This window comes from Episyrphus balteatus, chromosome 3 (assembly GCF_945859705.1).
Source record: "Episyrphus balteatus chromosome 3, idEpiBalt1.1, whole genome shotgun sequence".
NCBI lineage: Eukaryota > Metazoa > Arthropoda > Insecta > Diptera > Syrphidae > Episyrphus > Episyrphus balteatus.
Window position 1 is genome coordinate 112,560,541 of NC_079136.1, and position 22,455 is coordinate 112,582,995.

At 31.6% G+C, this 22,455-nt stretch overlaps 1 protein-coding gene across 1 annotated transcript in view; it reads left to right on the forward strand.

Annotated features, from left to right (window-relative positions):
• The window catches only part of LOC129916502 (lachesin), a 133,648-nt gene that overhangs the window by 18,837 nt on the left and 92,356 nt on the right, over positions 1 to 22,455 (forward strand). The gene's annotated exons all lie outside the window — the stretch shown is intronic.

The following is a 22,455-nucleotide window of genomic DNA, read 5'->3' on the forward strand; positions in this document are numbered from 1 at the left end:
GTCTTGGGATGTTTAATTTTTTTATGGCCATTAAAAAAAGTAGAATATAAAATCGATTACACATGTCAACATGGATGGAAATTTGTTTTTTTTTTTATTTTATATCCTTTTTATGAAATTTAATAAAATATACGACAGAGTGGTTTTTTTTTGTTAGAAATTTTAAAATTTTGAAAGTATTAATTTGTTTGATAAAATTATTGTTTCGTGGATTTTTTGCAATTCGTAATAAATTTAAGTTTTTTTTAATGACTTTGTAATAAAGCACTTAAGAAACTTTAATTTAGACTTGATTTCAGTAATCGCTAATCTTGCAAAACCTGAATGGATTAAAAGGATGAGGATACCGTTCGCCACACCCAATATTTTCATGCCTTGATCCCTCACAAAGAAATAAATTACATTTAGAAATATTTTTCTTTGACGATTCTAGTGATCTGATGAACACAAACATCTACGGTACCCATCGTTTTATTAAAGTCTCCCACTGGTGAGGTATTTCTTGCCAATCTTTTATAGTCACAATCAACATAATTGAAATTGTTCGATTATGTGATTGGGCACGTTCAGAAACGTTAGGGACTAAACATTTTGGCAATTTCTCGGTCTCTGATTGGTCAGTTTTTTTTGTCAACATGACAGATGATTTTTTTTTAATTACAACAGAATTAAATCTATTTGTGTGAAAAACGAGTAAAGAGTGCATTATCGGTTATAATTAATAATATTTATTTATCAAAGTTAAGTGAAATTTGGTGTCTGCCCCACGCAATCTGTAAAATTCTCAAGTAAATTTCGAAATTTGACAATAATGGTGTATCCAAACTAATTTAGTCAATTTACTCAAATTTCAGTTCAGAAAATGACGTTGCCTACATATTTAGTCCCTAATATTTCCTGAACGTGCCAATTGAAAGTGGATTGGAAAAAAAATGTCCAACTTTCACTTATCTGTCTATGTAATTTTTCAGCAGAAATGACAGTGAAATAGTCCCGAAAACCAATGTGGTCAGTTTAAATAAAAAGTGTTGTAGTTTTTAAGTTTTGGTGATGGAATCCACAACCATTTTCTTGATAATTTAACAAAATAGTTATATCGAATCGAATTCAAATTTTTAGTTAAATTCAAAATGATACACATAAGTTTGCTTTTAATTTAATACAATTTAATTAAATAAAATTTTGAAGGTATTTCATTCAATTCTTTAAAACAGTAAAAAAAACACATTCACTCGGGTATTCTAATTTGATGTTGAAACATTCAAATTTTGACAAAACTATTAACTATAAAGTAAGAGTAGTTATGATTTTTTTTTTTAAGCTAAAGTTGGTGGAAACCAAAGTTTGTACTAACTTATTCAAAGCATTTCAACAGTGTTGCCAGAATATTTAGGAGGTATGGAGCTTAAATTGAAAAATCTTGGAGCCAAAAGTAACCGCTTTGAAAAGTGGTTCAAAAAGGAATGTTTTTATTTTTTGATTTTCAGATAAGTTTTGCGTACGAGGCTTGAAAAAAATATCATTTTTTTTTCTTCACTCAAAATAAGAACTATAGTTATAAGAACAATTTTTTAAGCTATAAAGACCCATCAATAATCCTACAAAAATCAAAATATTTCAATAAAAACTTCTGATTTAAAATGATTCCTATTAAACGGTCACTGTGGCGTATGCGTATTATTTTTTGAACTAAATTTGTATGCTTTTTGCTTTTTTGTTTGTTGCGATTTGGATTTCGTTGTGGAATAGTTCATAACTCTCCCACGTACCTGATACAGTTTTGGTTAAAAATTAATTTTCTTTTGTTGAACAAAGAATACAAAAAATAACGAAGTGATCATTCGGTATTTTACATATGAAGTGTCGCCGCAAATAATCCTCGTAGAGATTTAAACTCCCAGAACTCGAAAATTATATCGAAAAAAATGTGTTTTTTTAGGTTCTCTGTGTTTTTTTTTTTTCAATCGCTATATCGTGAGCAATAAATGACCAATTTCAACAGAAGAACTAGCAACTGACTGCTAAGTGCAAGAAATACAAGAAATACAAGAATATTTTTTCTGGCTCACCTTACAAGTTTTTTTTATATAAATAATTTCCCTTACGATTTGACATTCAAAATGAAATAATTTGCGAATTTGAAGGAATGCTATTTTTAATTTAGTAAAAATGATGGAGATTCTTCAAAAGAATACATAAAGGAAGAGAAATAAAAATAAAATATATACCAATTTAATACTGAATAAATAATAATGATTTGAGAAGTTGCATTCCGGAATTATAATATTCTGTGCTACTATTATAAACATTGCAAAATATTTAACATGGTAAACAGGCTCATAAGTAATTTTCAAATCACATCCGCATCTGAATATGCTATATGGACCAATCCAAATCCAGAAATCTATTTTTTTTTTAATTTTAGCTCACATTGTTTGTAAGACCATAAAAATGAAAATGTGTAGATGTGAAAATATAAAAAAAAAAGTAGGTATCTTTCTCGTGTGGTAATTTTTTTTACCAACAGTTTCAATTTTCTACGGAAACAGCCTGTTAAATTTAAAATAGAACCATGGCGAAGGAAATAAAAAACGATACCCCAATTGAATTAACCACCGGAACCATCAAATTTCCGCTCAGTTTCCGCTTTTATTGCACTGTCATCAGTTTTTCTTATATTTTCACACACTCTTGCAAAAATGTGGTGAGTGTTCCGCCATCATGACCATAAATGACTCGTGCCACTCGCACTACATATTTCATCAACAAAATTAAGAATATCTACCATTTCCCACAACACAAGGGTTCAATTGAAAACAATAAGGACAAGAAAACAAGAGGCCAAAAGGGGCCACAACAAAAAAAAACTTTCTCCAGGACAAATTATATAGAATTTCCTTAAATCAATTTAAAACTATTGCCAACCAAAAAGCCAACCCAAAGAGGCCGAACAAGCGTATACAAAAGAATCTTAAAACTAGAAAATGTGTGTGTGTGTGTGTAGGTAGTGGGGTATGGGTTTGAGTTCTAGTTGAAGGCGAAATTTAGTTCAACCGTCTGCCATTTGTCTGTTCTGATATCGAGTAAACTTTCTCTTTGTGACTATACTATACTTCCATGCTACGACCCTCTTATTTTTCCAAGAAAAGCAGGAACTTCTTTTGCGCTCGGGTAAACAAAGCCATAATTTAGGGATCATTTCCTTTATTTCCTATAAACAAATCAGCATCGGGGGCTACATTGACTTTTAGCAGTAGCAACGGCAACAGAGCCAGTAGCAGCAAATTGAAGCAAAAGTAAAAGCAGCAGCATCAAATAATGCCAAGCAGCAGCGTAGAGAATAAAATGAAACTACAACTCTTGGCATCGGTCTTTTTGTTTGCTTCTTCTAACCCCCCCTACACCAAGCTTGTCTTTGTCTCTAACAAGAGGGGTTGCTGTTGCTGCTGGTGTGTCATCCTTTGTTGTGAGTGTTTTTTTTTTTGTTTGTCTTGTTTCACAACCCTTGTTGTCGCGATTGTCATCTCTGTTTACGAATGACATTTCTACTCGACTCATAATGTAATTCCCTGAAGCAAAAACATCGCTATTAGCTTTTAAAGTTTGTTTCTTTCACTTTGAGTTTTTTTGTTTTTTTTGTATTTTTATTTTTTTGTAAAACGTCAGGGTTGCCAGTAGGTGTCAATTGCCCAACAGGGACATTTCAATTTCTATTCAGAAATTGCGATTTTGAAAAACTAATTTTTCGAATAGGTAACTTTTTTGTACTGTTTTAAGGATTCAAGTCCAAGAGGATTATAAAATGTTGGCAACCCTAAACTGTAGTGGGTTGTTGGCTGTCAATGTCTAAATTTCTTGCTTATTTTAGAAGACGACTATTTTGCCAGCTTTAATGCCTTTTAAACGATTTAAGCCAGTTCAAGGTTGCCTCGGTTTTATTTACGCCATCAGTTAAGGTAAACCACTTCCTGAAATTGTTTATTATGACAGTTAAGTTGATGTTTTACAATGCAAATGTGATTCCACATCCACCAGGCATAACTGGTTATTACCTTAGACATGGTGAAGATGGCGCTGAAAAAAAAAAGAAATATACGAATACGTTAATTCTCCTGCTCTTACGTCCGATCTCCCCATCAGCCATCATCACACAGGACTCTAGCCTGTTCAAGGCAGGTCGTTTTTTCTGTTATAAAAAGGACGACAATGTTTGTTTTTTTTTTTTTTTTATTATTTTTAAGAATAACATTTGTGTTAATTTTTTCGGTTTTTTTTTATATTTCTGTTGACTTAAATATAAAAACGAAAGAAATTCGCATAATTTTCTTTTTTTTTTGTTTATTCGGGGAGTGAAAATATGGAAATGGCAAGAGAAAGAGTCAGAAAGGACTCTACCAGATTTCAACTCGGTATTTCAAACAGAACGAAAGACAAAGAGAGAGAGAGTGAGTGAGAGAGAGAGAATGAGTAGTTGACGATGCATACGTGATATAAATTTTCGCATTTTATGATTTTAAATTTGCATCCGCACGAATTTTCATTGTGAAAATTTATGTGAACTTGCGAGTTTTTTTTTCTGTTTTCAGGCATGGGGGAAAGGACCTTAAAAAAAATCATGTTATGCTTGCGTTGCATTGTTTTGACAGTTAAATGGAGAACGATAGCTAGATAACAGTTGGTATTTATGTACGAGGGGTTTTTACGTACCTACACCTACAATCTTTAACCACATTTGTATCTGAAACCTTCCTACAACTTTCGTATGTGTGTATAACACTGGTTTACAAAATTAAACTTTTTTTTTGTTGCCGGAACAAAAATATACTTTTCTGAAGGTTTTCGGTGTGCTGAACTTGAATCCGAAGTCAAAAAAATTCTAGCAGCTCCCGTTTTTGAGATATTACCGTTAGAAAATGCAGTACTTCGGACCTTATTCTTTTATATAAGGAAAATTGTTTGAGCATATTTAGTAACGGTTTTTATAAGAACTATTTACCACCTTTTTAAATCTGTTTAAATCTCTCCGATATCTTTTTTACTTCACGAGATATCCTCAGTTGTTTGATATTTTTAAAAATTTTATAATGTCATTATCTTCTTTATGATATATGAAGCCAAACCCACTGACTTCAGTTTAAGATATCTCGGGCAATACATAAGATATTGAAAAGATTTAAACAGGTATCGAAAGATGGGAAATAGTTCTTATAGAAACCGTTACTAAATATGCTCAAACAATTTTCCTTATACAATAGAATAAGGTCCGAAAAACTCAAAAAAACGTTTTTTTTTGCATTTTCTAACGGTAATATCTCAAAAACGGGAGCTGCTAGAATTTTTTTGACTTCGGATTCGAGTTCAACACACCAAAAACCTTCAGAAAAGTATATTTTTGTTCCGGCAACAGAACCCTTGTTAACCAGTGTAATGTGTGTTTTTGAGTTAACTTTTTTTGCAAGGTAATGAGCTGGAGTTAATTTCTTACAGGTCGATGAGCGAGTATTTTACTGTAAATCTAGATACCACCTTGGGGGTAATTGTTTAACATTCGTTTGGGTTTTTTTTTTTCTCCAAAAATAGATTGGGTCGATAGTTTATGTGAAATTATTCATATGTGGGTAGTTTGGGCCTTTTTTATTTTGTTTAGGTCTTTAAATTTTATATTTTTAATATGTAGACTGACAGTGAATAAGATAACTTAAAACGCAAAAATACGCAGTCAAAATATGTACCAACAGCAAATTCATCCACAAGGGTAATATCAGGGTTTTGCAAAGTGTGTTATTTTTTAAGACCATCTGCTAGGCCTACTCCAAACAAATGCGTGGAGTTTTTTTAAATACGATCTCCAAGTTGGTTGAGAATATACTTATTCATAAACTTAGAACTAGGGTTGGCCCGAAATACCAAAGTCATGAACCTGCAGGCGTCACTATCAGTTATTCTTGTCTTGTATTATTGAGGTCTTTCTCTGTCAGGTAACATTGATGAAAAATTGACAATCTTATTGCCTAATTTAGTTTTAAGTATTTATTTGTATAGTCTTTCGATTTTATTTTGCACCAGCAATAATTTTCTCTGTATAAATTAATAAATTCACTTAAAATATCCCGAGGACGAGGTTAACATTGAATTTTCACACCAGGCCAATGGCGTAGATAGCTTTTCGCTAAGGGGGGGATAGATCTAGTTCGCAAATTTTTGTTTAAGTTTTAATAATACTTCTTTGTATATTTTTTATTCTCTTTAAATAGGAGAAATTTCTTTCGGTAGTTGACGTTGAAACCAGCAGTGTACATAGCTAATATCTTTAATAAAATATATATGTATACTAGGAAAACTTCCTTCGGGGCAGCTATCGGGCGCTTTCAATGAGTTCATAGAGGAAGAACCACGATCTAAAATGTCTATTGTCTCCAAGTTTTTTACTGCAATTTACTTTTATACAGAGGTATTTTTATTTTGATACCATTGAGGTATTTAATTTATTTATAGTTTTTCAAGAGTTGGTACACGCAGAAAAATGATCGGTTAAAAACAACGTAAAACTCGTGTAAAATCAACTATGAGAGTTTGCTAATATAGCGCCTGCAAACTTACCTGGGTTAAAATTACACGAGTCGACTCGGTTATTTAAAATTGTTTAATCTATCCACTATCTTGGTTAAATTGTAGTTACTAAAATCTGATATTTTAACCGAGTTTCTCGATCAATAAAATAAAATGGTAATTTTAAACAATTTAATTTAACCGAGGTGACTTCGTTGATTATATCAACGAGAACTACGTATAATCCAGTCAAATAAGGGTTTAACCTCGGAGCTCGGAATGAATGCTAATAGAAATTTTTTTTGCTCAATACCTTCGTTTTGGCATTCTATAACATACCTGAAAAGTCTAGAAAAATTGCATGTCCTCAAGTCACGATTTTCAAGGTCAAAGCGCGAAATGGAGATTTTCAAAATTAACAAAAGTAGACGATGGTATTATTTACACATATGATACATGATTTCAAAGTATTTTTCAATGCTGATTCCAAAAAATCTAAAATCAAGGCAATCTGACGTCTCTGAAAAAAAGTTATGTCTGTTTTTCATCTGTCAACCCATATTATTATAACAGTTTCAACTTACTACCGAAGAACCCTTAAAAGTTATGGTAGCGGAACCAAATTTTGCATGAAGGTTTTTATATCCATATCATTAAGAATCAAAACAATGCAATGCAAAAAACATTCATATCTATGACAAAATGGTATTTTTTGAGAAAAGGGGAAATTTAGTGATATGCACTAAAAATCATCTTGGTTGTTTCTTTCTTTGTTTGGATATTCTATAACTTATGTCAAAAATCTAAAAAAATCTCATGTCCGCAAGTCCTAATTTTCCTGGTTTGAAATTAAGGTGCAGATTTTAAAAAATTGAAAAACTACACTTCAGACATTTGTGTCAGCTCAACATGAATAATGTACATACATTACTTTTCAGGGATGAGCAGACTGATTTATTTGTGGGTTTTGTTGGAATCAGTGTTAAAAAATACCTTGAAATCATATGGGTTATGTTTAGTTTAACCTGGAAAATTAGGACTTGCGGACATGAGATTTTTTTAGATTGTTGACATAAGTTATAGAATATCCAAACAAACATAGAAACCAAAAAATTAGCCTATTGGCACTAATTCCAAGATTGTACCAGGATGTTTTTTAGTTCATATCCTAAAATTTCCCCTTTCTCAAAAAATACCATTTGTTCATAGATTTATTATGTTTTTTTCATTGCATTGTTTTGATTCTTAATGATAATGGATATGAAAACCCTCATGGAAAATAACTTTTAAGGGTTTTTCGGTAGTAAGATTGCAACTGTTATAATAATATGGGTTAACAGATGAAAAACAGATATAACTTTTTTCAGAGGCGTCAGATTGCCTTGATTTTAGATTTTTTGGAATCAGAATAAAAAAATACCTTGAAATCATGTATCATATGTGTATATAACACCATCGTCTATTTTTGCTAATTTTGAAAATCTCCATTTCGCGCTTTGACCTTCAAAATCGCGACTTGCGGACATTAGATTTTTCTAGACTTTCAGGGTACCTATGTTATAGAATGCCAAAACGAAGGTATTGAGCAAAAAAAAATTTCTATTAGCATTCATTCCGAGATTTACCCCTTATTTCACCTTATTTGACTGTATTAGTAGTTTTTAAGCAAGACTACGATATTTTTAACACATTTTTTTTTAACCGACCGAAAAGCTCTCGGTTGGTACTTTATTTTTCTGCTTGGGGTGATCCCAAGTTGTGTATTAGTGCTCCGCAGTTACCTAGTATGTGTTCTAGTGTTTCTTTATGTTCCTTTTAGAACCCACCGGTGACACTGTCTTTCAGGACAAGTTTTTTTTTTTAGGTGTTTTCATAGTTTTCAGGAAACAGGTTTTGTATCTTGTTACACCTTAAAATGGTTTGGAACTCTCAAAAAGTGCTGTGGCACCTGCCTTTTCGTAGGATTCCGATACTTCTCGTTTCCCTGAAACTCAACATGTCCAGTAGAGTGGATAGTTTTTGGACTATTCTTTCAGATCACTGTGTGCAACTAATGGTTAATGCGTTATGGTCTTTTGAACCTTTCCTATATACTTTTTTTTATTCGACAATGGAAATTAATGAAATTTTTCACGGAAATCGACATTCACTAAATACTGTACATAACTTGAGCTAAGTGGTCTCTGTGATCAAATCTGATCCCTTTTCTTGAGTCGTCAATGGAAAAAACGAAATCGGGAAGCTTGCGAAAAATATATATTTTGGCAAAAATTGAGATTTTTTGAATTGTATAAAATTTCACCTAGAATAACTTAAGAACTATGAAGGATCGTAACTGAGAAATAATCTGTTATAATGACATAGTTTATGGGGTGGAAACGTTACTTTGACTTTGACATACCCTGATTCATTTCAACAAGAATTTCTATTCTAATACTTTACATAAAAACTTCGTTTATAAATTAATTTTTTGTTAAAATACTAGCTTTTGTTACTGCATAGGCCAATCTTCGGCATATCACCAGTGGCAGTGCTGTATTGGCTCTCCCAACTATTATTTCTAAGACAGAATTGTCAAGAATGTTAGAAAACTCTCCGAAAAGGGATCTTCAGAATGAAATTTTTGATTTTTTCGTTTGTGTTGCTGTTGGCATTTGCCCAAAGGTACTGAGCTTCCAGCACTTATTTAGCTCCTTGAAATTGTTTACTGACTGCCAGCCAAAAATTCTTTCTGATAATTTCAAGATGGTATAAAGTCTGTCTCGAGTTGTGCGTTAATTTTTTAAAAGTTTTCAAATATAGTAGTCCCAGGAAGGCAAGCCTATGATGGACGAATTGCAAAGCATCATATGATTTTATGGTTTGTTCTGATAACTCACTAGTGCTCTGATTTAATACATCTTTTCGTGTGGTAAATCTCCAGGTGAACCAAAATGTTCTGATATTTTATGTTAAATTTGTTTGAGTATTTCTTTTTTTTAGAATTTGATTTTTTTGTTTTCCATCAAGTTTGAAAACCGATCCACTTCATTGAATTCTTAACTATCCAACATCAAAGAAAATAAGAGTCCATCCTCAATTGGTCCGTCCTGCCTAAAAAATATTTCCTATTTTCAACCCTAATTGCAACACTTTTGTACTGTCAATATTCACACGGTGTTGTCAACACATAATCTACCTAACCCATAACAATAACCTTAACTACATACAACATAAATTTCAAAGAAGTTCTTCAATTCATGCAACAATAAATTCCAACCCTTCAACTTAATGATCAAAAGAATAAAAACACAAAAATTATCCTCATCTTAATGACTTCATACAACTTTTATTTCGTAAAAGAGTTATACCACGGTCCCGTTCAAACTATATAGAAAAACCATTAGTCACCTCCTTAATAACAAAACCCTTCAAATAAAAGACTAGGTGTATGTTGTAGGTGGTACAAAACAATACAACCCCGACATCACTCAACCTCATTAGTATCTCATTTAGTGCAACATTCATTCCACTTAACACTTTACGCTCCGTTCACACTTTCCAAACATTTATTAATCCCAATTAATCATTATAACACACTTAATTCTCTGCTGTTCGTACGTACACAGACACACGCACGCGACAAAAAGAAAAAACAAAAACAACAATAACAAGAGACTATACCGGGAAACGGGACAGAAGGGATGTTTTCGATCGAAAGCAATAATAAAACAAAAATACAAAACCCACGCACACAGGAAGGAAGATAGGAAGATTTGAGGAGGAAAAAAAACAAAAAAAAAAAAGTGTCGAGAAATAAATTGTCAATCAAATGGATTCACACTTGGTGTATTCCGATTTCGAGTGCTGTTTACTTAAGAGCCGCAACCGCTGCTGCCGCCAACGACGCCAGAACGTCTCGGAATGCCTATCTATATATTTTGTACGGCCCGCAGAAACACCCTTCCATTTCCCATCTCTTTTCCGTCTTTCATTCGGCTAACTTTTTCAACCCAAATCTGACGGTAATTGGTAAATTCGTAACTTATCCTAAACCAGTGTAGGATTTGGACAAGTCGATGGCCTAAGAATTCAATTCTGTTCTATAAGGGGTGGAAACGTTAGGGAATCAAGTAACCAACACGGACAAATCGGTACTTGAACAATCTTTAATATCCAAAATGAGATGGATTCATATTACTAAAACTAGAACACTAGAAAAGGTGTAGGTATTTCAAGGAATGTTGGTTTGATACTTAACTACATACTAACCTGAACTGAAGTGTGAACAAAATTAGACTACATTACTTTCCATACTTTGGCGGACACATTAATTGTAGCTAACTAAATGCTAATTTGTAGCGCAAACGAGATTTTTGTAGCTCGCATGGTTTTTGAGTTATTGAATTTTTTGCCAAAATAAGTCTGAAGTAAGCGGACAAAATCTGAAATGATTAAAAACAATAGGTTTGCCTGACCTCTAAATTTGTGGCTTCTTGAATGCTTTTCAATTCAACAAACTTGGTTTAAATAGCCTAAACAGTTTTTTTTTGTTATTCAAAATTCCGCTAATATAAGACTGAAGTAAGCGGACGAAAAATACTATTTTTTTGATGTCCAAAATTGTAGTTAATTAAATGCTAAGTTGTTGAACAAAAATTAATTTTGTACACTGAGGGAAAAAAACAACTTAAAATCAACGAAAACCACGTTGATTCAACTATTTTTCAGAATGATTTTGCGTTGAAGACGAACATTTTAAAATCTTAGTTGAACATCGTTAGTTTAAAGTGGTTTACCGATATAAAACATTTTTAAAACAAAGTTGTTTCAACTTTAAAAAAAAGCATCAATTTAGGTATTAAAAAAATAGAAAAAATGGGCAGCCGCTGGAGACCGAACCTACAACTCTTGGGTTACTAGGCGAATGCTTTACCAACGTGCTTTGTCACTGTTGAAAATTAGAATGATAAAATGCAACTAAAGCTGAAGTCCGACAAAAAAAAAAATCATGTGTGCAATTCACAAGTGGTTGAAGTGAAACCTTAAAAATCATTTTTCTTGCAAAAAAAAAAAATCGAAAAAATATATTTTTTTTTTCATTTTCATTATTTTTTTTTTATATGACAACCTACAATACATTTTATACCATCTGAAAGCTTATTGTTTCAGGTCAAAATGTTTATATCGACCATGTCTATACAACATCTACAAAAAGAGCTAGAATTTTTTCTCCATTAAATCCATTTTACTTGCTCTATAGGGCAAGTATTGGTTTCGTGTCGAAAAAAAAATTGAGGTTTTAATCAAAACCAACATTACGATGATGGAGAATTCCAAAAAAGTGGGTCTCGCAATTCCGTCCGTGCGTCTGTGCGTCTGTGCGGTTGTGCATCCATCTGTACACATTTCCACAGCCTAAACGGGTGGACGGATTTTCTTCAAATTTTATACAGATGATTTTTATGGAATTCTGAAAGTTGTTTTTTTTTTGTTTTTTTAATATCTCGCTTAGAAAGTGTACCTCCCATACAAATTTTTCATTTAAACCATATATTTCAAAAACGGCTCTAACGTTTTTGATTAAACCTTGCAGACGTAATATTTGAAGCCATTGCAATAAAACTGCATTTTTATTTTTTCCAAAAAAAGTCAAATAAAACATTTTTTTTTTCATTTTACAAAATTTTGCCCTAAATGTCCCCAATATCAATTTTTTTTAGTTTATATATGGCCAGCTCTTAAAATTTACAAGTAAACTAACATAAAAGTGCTTTCGACTGCAAGAACAAGTACGTGCGACCCCAGTCGTGCATTTTATTTTAAATGACAACCTATAATAAATTTTATATCATTATTATTTTACCTTTTATGTGACGTATCAATCATATTTCTACCATGCCTACAAAAAAAGTAAGAATTTTTTTAAAGGCAACTATGTCGAAATTTGAAACTGAGATTACGGTTCTTCCTACACTGGTAGCTGGTCATCGGCAACAGATCTCACCAGGTGTTTCGAGGTATTTTTCAATTTTTTCAATTTAAGATTGTGAACTAATAGAACACACCGTTATGTGTGATATATCAAATAAAAGGTTATGTTATCAGCATGCGTATTAAAGTTAAATCAAATTTGTATGTGCACTAGATCAAAAGATATAACGTGTGTAGAAAAAGAACATCTTTGTACCGTCATCTCAGAATTTTGAATATGAAATTAATTGAAATTTTGTACAATTATTTAATTACCTATCCACGGTACAAATTTCATTCATCTATCTATTAAAACAATAAAGTTATAAAAACTTGAATGTTCGTGTCGCGTTTTCGTTTCATCTCGTTTCAAATCACTACGATACTAAAGAAGTTTTCACTTCAAAAAATTTCTTACGTTGTTTCAATTTTATTTTGAAGAAGTTTCATGTTAATTTTTTCAAAATTAAATCAACGTTGAACATTTTACATTTTACGTTGAGTTTTTTCCCTCAGTGTAGATTCACCCAGTCAATATTTATTTCAACTAAAATTTTCAAAAGCGCACTTCCGGTTTGATCAGGCAAGTGGAGATAACTTTTTTGAAAACAAAATTTTGAATGTAAACTCCAATTTTGTAGCTCAAACACTTTTAAAAATATTCCAGGTTTTGTTTAAAAAAATTAGCGAAGGAAAAAATTAAGTTTGGCGGAAAATTCAATAACTTAAAAACGATGAGAGCTTCAAATTTTAATAAGATTAATTTTTGTTCGATTCAGCCACAAAGTGCCCGCCAAACTAAGGGACGTGACTACATTGCTAAAATAGCATTTTAAGGCTGGAGTTAACTCAACAATTTCGTTGATGTTATTCTGGATTAACTGAACTGACGAAGTCTTTTAGGGGCCAGTTATAGATATCATTGGTTTTAATCATTGAAACCAAACATCGGAATTTTTTTGACAGGTCGCTTATACTGCCCATAATAGTAGGGGAGCCCAGGAAGGGATTTCGCGCGTTACTCGAGCGCGTCAGAAAATCATATGGGGAGAAAGCTTGTACTCAGTAATGTACTCTTACCAAATAAAAAAGTGGTGTTCTTTGTGGGCAGCCCGTCAGATTAGTAAAACAAAATCGATCCTCGGAAATACTCGAGCGCGTCAGATTAAGAAATGGTAGGTTAAGTACATCCAGAAAAGTGTATATTTCAATAATCTGACAATTTGAGCGTGGCATAAGAAAATGGGAGAGGCACAAAGTTGTAAAAAAAAAACGTCACCTCGAAATACTCGAGCGCGATAAATTTTTTTTTATTCTGAAGGGAATTTTATCAGGAACACGAAAAACATATAATCTGACGGTTTTTATGGGGCAATATGGCCAAAATTATCGATAAAGCATGCACGTACAGTAAAAAAAAATACAATTTTTTGGTGAGTTTTTAACGTTTTGTCGAAATATCTTATTTTTTTTTGTCTAATTTACTTACACTTATTATGTGGATTGACTTAAAAAAATCTAAAGAACTCATTAAATTTGATAAAAAATAACGTGCCAAATGGAATAAGCCCTAAAAGACGTTTTATATTGAATTCATTACACAGCCACACAAAAAAATATAAAAGTTCTGACCTGGGGTTGCGACCAGGTTTTTCTTATAGTTTTGGGGTCGCTGAAATCGAATCCAAAGTCCGTTTTTCTCCATCACGTCAGGTTTTCGAGATAACCTCAAAAAATGTCACGAAAACAAAATTTTTTTTTCTCTGATCTGGATGTGCGAATATGTTAATCATATAGTTTTTGGATCGCTGAATCCAGATTCGAAGTCAATTTTGCCCTATCACGTCAGGTTTCTGAGATATCCTCAAAAAATTTCAAAACCAAAAAAACAAAATTTCTTATCTGGAGTTGCGACTAGGTTTTTCATATAGTTTTTGGGTTGCTTAAACCGAATCCGAAGTCTATTTTGCCGTATCACGTCAGGTTTTTGAAATATATTCAAAAAATGTCTAAACTCAAAAAAAAGTTCTTATCTGACATTTTTTGAGGATATCTCAAAAACCTGAAGTAATATGGCAAAATAGACTTCGGATTCGGTTTTAGCAACCCAAAAACTATATGAAAAATCTAGTCGCAACTCCAGATAAGAAATTTTGTTTTGTTGGTTTTGACATTTTTTTGAGGATATCTCAGAAACCTGACGCGATAGGGCAAAATTGACTTCGAATCTGGATTCAGCGATCCAAAAACTATATGATTAACATATTCGCACATCCAGATCAGAGAAAAAAAATTTTTGTTTTCGTGACATTTTTTGAGGTTATCTCGAAAACCTGACGTGATGGGGCAAAACGGACTTTGGATTCGGTTTCAGCGACCCCAAAACTATATGAAAAACCTAATCGCAACCCCAGGTCAGAACTTTTATATTTTTTTGTGTGGCTGTGTTATCGGAGAATTTCCAGACCGGTCCAATACTCAAATTTTTGTATCGAGGAATAACGTGACATTCTTAACTTTATAGCAAAAGCCCCATCTTCAGTAAATATAGAAGCTCTGATCGTCTGGTCATTACGTAATGTTCTTAGATTTGGGGTATTTTTTTCTTTCGTAAAAGACCAGACGAGCAAAACTTATGACTTTAGGTACTTTTACTTTTTAATAATATAATATCATACGAAAGAAAGATTATCAAGTAGGTATCACAACCATTTTTGCTTACAGAAACACGAGATATGACGACAAAGTTGAAGAAGTGGAAACCAACCTGGAAGACGAATCCAGTGATGATGAATATTAAATTATTGATTGACCTTTGTATATAATATGTACCTATATAATGTAAATTTTGTATTACATCCAGTAATAACCAGAAGAAACGAAAAATATTGTTTTATTCAAAAACTGTCTCATTATTTTTTTTAAATTGTCAGATTATCATTTAGGGTGACTCTGACATCGAGCTGAGCCTACAGTACAAAAATCTGACGCGCTCGAGTAACTTAAGTTAACAATTTTTTTTTACATTTTCAAAGATGATTTATAAGTGTAGGCCACGTCCAAATCGTCAGTTATTCAAATTGAACACTATTTGGAGTTCACTGAACGTGCCCTCTCAAAATCTGACACGCTTGAATAACTTTTTTTTTTAAATTTTTTCTACCGCTTTTTTCAGCCACCCACCACTGTCTAATTGTCAGATTAATATATATCACTTATCACAAAGAGAATGCGAGTATACTCTATTAATATCTGACGCGCTCGAGTTTTTCAATGTGACAGTTTTTTTTTACATTTTTTTAGAGTGTTTATAAGCTCTTTTCCCCACTTAAATGGAAAACTTCCATATACTTTTTTTCGTTTTTGAACCTAATCTTCGCAATCCAAAAGATCCCCATGACGCTCGAGTAACTGCAAATTTAGCATCTCGGGCTCCCCTACTATAATGGCATAATCTCGTAAAGGCCCTAACTACAAAATTTTCGATTTTGATTTTTTTTTTCATATTTGGAGTTAGGGCATTGTCTCTGATTTATTCTCATTTATTTTTTAGCCTAGGTCTTCAAATGAGTCAGAGAATTCAAAATGTACTTTTGATTTTTTCATTTTTATATGCAAATTGCGATATCAGATTTAGTGTTTCCCTCAGAAGTATGATAGAAGTATGATTTACGAGATTATGGGCAGTATAGCAATCAATGAAAATTTCTATAATTGAAAATTCTTATCATTGAAAGTTTTAGTTTTCTTGGTTGAAATCCAGCCGATAAATTTTATCTGACAGAAATGTATCAGTGAAACTGTGTGAAATTGAAACACAAATTTGTTTTATTTTTTGATGTTATTAATTAGCTGTTCAGGGAAATGAATTTCCGTCCGTGAAAAAGAAAAAAACATTTTTTAGCAAAAAATAACTATTCAATTAAACTTTTTTTTTTTCTTAAAAAAATCCTGTGTGTGAATGGCAATCCATCAATATATAATTTGCATTTCTAATCAAAAGTCAACACAGTCAAATATCCATTCAAAAAATTTCCCGGATTGATTTCAATGATAGCTATAACTGGCTCCTTACTCCCCGAGCTTATTAAGTTATCGTTATCAATCTTTTATTTTTATTTAATCTTGTGAATTTTTAAAAGTAACTTTAATTTGACCGACAAATTTCAACAGGTGTTTATTTTTCCAAATAATATTTATCTGTGGTTTGGTTTACACAATTTGTTAGTGAATTTAGTTTGGTAAGATTCCATAAAATTTTGGCCAATACTTGAAACCTGTGTGTTATTTTAGCAGAAAAAGGATTTTTTTGCAATTAAAAAGCGTTTTAAATTTGTGTTATTAATGCAGATTTTCTTGTGTCTTATAACTTGAGTAATATACTCCTAAATGATTGATTTAACTTTTAACATTGTTTACTCTAAAATGATTGATTTAACTTTGAAGAAATATTTTGTTTGAAATAACGCATTTCTACTTTTACAAAGTCTCGGTGTTCTGTTCTCAGAAACAACCGTAATGTTATTGCAATGTTATTGTAAATAAAAAATTTCTTCATTAAAAAAAAATCAATGCAAAATGTGTGCATTAAAAACAAAAATATTTTTTTTTTTTTTTAATTTCAAATGCATTATTTTAATTAATATTTTTACAGCCCTGGTCATAGATCAGATATAAAAAATGGACATAAGAAGCGGAGGCATTAGCTTTGCAATGTGAACCAATGCAAATATGACGGACAAAGAAGAGGGGACTATTTATAATGAATTCTAATTCTACACCAAACAGTTGGTGGCCATACAATTACGATCGACGGAAATCTGTACTAATTCTGTACTTTGAAAAAATAGGAACAAAAGGCAATTTATTTTGAAAAGATTTTATGATAACGGTAGTGTAAAAAATTATGCCATTACCTACTCAATATTTATTTTTTGCCTTTTGCTGCAAAGAATGTTTTTATTCTTCCGAGAAGCATTTTAATACATTATTGAGTTTTTATTATAATTTTATTAGGTATTATCTTGCACCTCACCATTAATCTGTTAAATTTTAGTTATAACATACATAGTTTTCTGCAATGTTTCGTATAAGAACATCGTTATGTATGTGCGTTATTTGTGGATTTAATGCCTGGAGCTATACCAGGTGGTGAAGTAAGTAAAAATTGATTAAGAATTGATCTGATAATTTCGAAATCTTCTTGCCTATAGCGCCCCTAAAATCTTCCGCCATCAAGAACCTCTATTTATTTTGTATACAAATCCGTTACTGTCCACAAACAATGTTGTTGAGACAACTGAGACACATCTCTGTTTACGGTAAATCCGATAAATACCTTTTTACACTCAGCTAAACCGAAAGACCGGAATCACAGAATCATCCCTATCGTTCTTCCATACTCATCATCATCATCATCACCATCATCATCGACAACACACTAACTTCTCTCATTGAAATGTAAGGACCAAAGGAATGTGTTGTTTTTGTTTCTACTTAACGGTTGTTGTACATGGAGTGAGAATGAGGAACTTAAAGAACGCTGGGTTGCCTCCGTTAACAAGGATTCCTCATTTATCATTTCATTAGAGAGCTGTTGTTTTAAGATTTTATTTTCAAACTTCTAGCTTCAATGGCAGCCTATTCAGGATATAAAAATGTTTTTTTTTTTTTTATTTAACGAAAGTAAACCCTTAACAATCGATCTTGATGGAAGAGCTTGGAACTTGACGCAAGTCTTGATGTGAATTTCTCGTTCGTTTAAAAAGTTCTTCTCATTTTATCATGATTTCTTATTTTTATTTTTATTTCTATTTTTTTTTTTGTTTCTTGCTCAACCTGACATTCCTATAAGTAGCTAAGGACTCATCCGTTTTGTAGATATTCGACACCCGATGTAACCATTTGCTCGACTTCATCCCCTTTAAGGTTTTTTTTTAGTTGCATCCTTAAACAATTGGTGTGTTTTTTTTGTGTCTATTTTGTTATATTTTTAGAAAAATGTGATTTGTCTTGATGAGGGGTAATTTAACACCCTTAGAATACCACAACAATTTTATTAGACAGAGCGCGTACTGGTGAGTGACGTGAGGCATTACTTTAGTTTCATGGAACCATATCATTAGGGATGAGTGAGGTTTTGAGCGAGGGAGTGAGTACTCATATCTAATACTACAAGACTTAGGGGAATATCGGTTTTTTATTTGATTTTGTTGTCATTGTTTTGATGACAGATGGTTGTGTTCCACAATCTAGAGGGATCTTTTAAATATTTGTTGCAGGAATGTGTTTTTTTTTTATATATTTGTAGTTTGAGATTTGAGGTGAGTTATTTAGATGAGTGTCAAAGGGCAACAGCTAAGCAGTTTTGTACGTGAGCTGTGCTGATGTCATGATGTGAATACAGCTGGGGATATAAGTGAGGAATAATATTTTTGAATCGAACATCATCAAAAGTATGGCAAAGGCGATGTTTTTTTTTTATTTTTAGAAAACAAATAAGAATACGTCGTTTTTGAAGTTTTAAAATGCTTATCTTGTCTGATGTTAAGAACGAAAAAGAAAATTTTAACACCTGTCGCAAGAACTCGTTTAGAAATTTCCTTTAATTTTTTTTATATTTATATATATAAAAACCTAAAAATGTTTTTAGTTAAAACAATTTTAAAACACATTTAAAAGATTTTATTAAGTTCTAATAACTCGTAACCCAGCAAAAGGAGATTTTGGACTAATGATGCAATTATATTGTTGAAAAAATCCGGATGCAATAGAAAAGATCCTTTTTGCCTAACATCGATATTTTCAGAGCTTCGCTTAGTCAAAACCAGACCATTTGTATTGATTCTCATACATTTCATACTTGGTTTTTTGCCTCTCCTGAAAAATAGACTTTTCTGGGTTACGATCACTTACGAGGTATTAGAACTACAGCGACGATATACTTATCTATGAGAAAACCGGTTCTTCAAAAACGACTGTAACGAATATGTTCTGTGGTAAATAAGATCCTACTTTTGAATTTTAAAAAAAATTAAAGGAAAAGGAAACGTTTCCCCAGCCCGGTACTTTCAATTGGCTATAACTCGGCTTTGGTTGTACAAAACTGTACAAAACTTGTACAAAACTTTGGCATACTTTTTTTTAAATTTTGCGATAGGTCCGGGCTGGGGAAATGCACGTTTACAAAAGTATAATTTGGTTTCTGTGAAAACAAATTTTTAATTTTGTTGACCAGTGTAATTTTAGCTGTTTGCGCTGAAATCTCAATATTGGTGTCATTTTTCACCTTTTTTTCAAAAAATTGGTTTTTGAGGTGGTACTAACCTATCCAAACAATTAAGCGTGTATCCACTGAAAAGGCTAACTCATATGAAGCGTATGAACAACAATACTCTAGCACTAACCTAGTTCAAAAACTTTGACAAAAAAAATGTATTCAAATAACCCACCTCTTAAAAATCAAAATTTGTTTTTTTTTTTGTCACTGTACTTTTTACACTTTTTCTCAATTAACCACGATAATTCCAACAAATTACATCACTGATATTCGTTAGTCAAACTTTAGTTTAAAAAATGTGAAAGAAAAACTTTTTTTTCAATTTAACAACCTCTTAAAAATCAAAAATTTGTTTTTTCAGTGTGAAAATTATCCTTCCTACACATTTCATCAATTTATCGGCTATTCAAACAAATTCCTTCATTGTTTTGGTTTGCCCTTCTTAGTTCAAAAATTTTATTGCAAAAACTTATTTCAAAATACATACAAGCCTAAAATTTGTTTGTTTTACATTTTATTTCAATTAGTCAAGGTAAAGCTTCGTGAAGCCAAAACTGCGACCACAAAATATTTGACCCAAACTAGTCTAATTCGTTTGTCCACCTTCTGTCCAAAATGTTCAATTGTCTAGACTTCAAACAATTTTTTTCTACAATTTAATTTTTTTATAGGAAGTCTAAAAAATTAAAAATCGATGCAAGTTTCATTTTTATGCGTAGACACATCTTCCAAGTTGAAAAAAACAAAAAAATTATTTTGGGTGTCGAAGTTACAGGGGTTAAAAAATGTTATAAGTTTGAAGAACAGAATAAATCCAGGATTTCAGGCTATTGATTATATCTTAACTAAGACGTTCACGAGTTTTGATTTCAGAAAACGTTGAATGGGTTATAAGAGAAGATAATACCGCGGAGTGCTATTAAATGAGAGGGTGAAAAATTTGGTTTTTTCAATATATCTCGTAAACAAAGCATAATTTTGATAAATTCATTTTAAAACTTGTTGTAGAGAATCAAATTTAATATCCAAAGAATGTTTTTTAATAATTGAAAAAAAAAAAATCCATTGCAAAACATTCCAAAAAAAAAAAAAATAAAAAAAAACATTTTTTGAGTTTTTTTTTGCTTTTTTTAACGGTTTTTTTCGGTCTGAGATAGTCATATGCATTGCTCTAAATAAGAACAGAAGATTAAATTTCCTTCAAAATGCTCGGCTCTAAAAGATTTTTCATTGAAAATTAACCGAAGAATGACCATTCCGAACCTATCTTTATTTTCCCATTTTTTGTTCTAATCAAGTAAAAAATAGACCACAACAAAAATTTTTGTTTTACTATGTATAACACTTTTTTGTTTCGATTACTTAAATTCTATCAATAGTTAATCGATTGATATCATTAAAACTTTTGTTTTCAATAAATTATATGTTTATTTCATTCAAAATTGGGCTTTCGGTTAAATTTCAAACCGTAAGTTGTAAGAACGGAATAAGTCCAACGTTTTTAAACCGTTATACCTGTCTACCAGATACCGATAGAAATAAATTTTTTACCTCATTCGACTCAAAACCACATAATCTTTATTTTATCTGAAGGTCAAACATCTGAAAACAGTAAAATATAGAAGCTATTGAGTTTTTTGCGTTTGCCCAGCTCAAGTTCCTGATACATTCCCAAAATCTCCTCCCTTTAACAAATATTAAAAAAACAGTTTTTTTTATAGCAACTTTCATACAAAATATCAAACGGCAATCGTTTGTCCACCTAAAGAAATTGACACAAAAGAAAAAATCATCGTTTGTCCACAAAACATTTTGGAAATATTCAAAATACAAAATTTGCACTGAACAATGCCAAAGTCCTCAAAATTCGCAACAAAAAGTTACGTATACACCTCAGTGACTTTCTTAGTTTCATCTAATTTAGTCACTGACTGAATAGTAAAACCATTTCAATTTTTGTTTGACATTTACTGAAAATTTTACGGTTAAATAGTAAAAATTTTGAGTGTGGGGCACATGGTGTATGCGTAACTTTTGTTGATAATTTTGAGGACTTTAGAAATGTTCATTGCAACTTTTGTGTTTTGAATATTTCTTAAACTTAAACAAAACAATGATTTGCGGGGATATCTTTGGCTAACGTTGGATAAACGAACCACAGTGCAAAACCAATAATTTTTACACTGAATACCCAAAAATTATTTTTTGTGATTTTTTAGTTGAAATCCGTTATAATTTTAGAACTAAGGGTGGGCTAACGAAAAAAAAGTTGGGCAATCCTGGACTAACGTTCCTGTTATCAACTTCACATAGCCACCATTTCTTTGTTCAATTTGTTAATAAAGGTCTTTTTAAATTAAGTTGAGTTTACATTATACCTTTCGCCAGTCCCTAAAAATAGATGCTATGCCAAAACAATATGTTTTCTTTAATGGTATTAGTTTTTATTTTTAACACAACTTAATACATTATATTGAATTAAAAATACCAATTAGCCTTTCATTTACAAAGAAAGACAACACAATCTCTTGCATCTAATTTTGTAATATTTAAAAATTCATCACATTACAGAGTAAAAAAAGGTTAAACACTCAACCCTTATAAAATATCAACTTTTGCACTTGCTCTCTCTCGCTAACGCATCACCTTTTCAGTATCATTGAAGTCATAGCTCA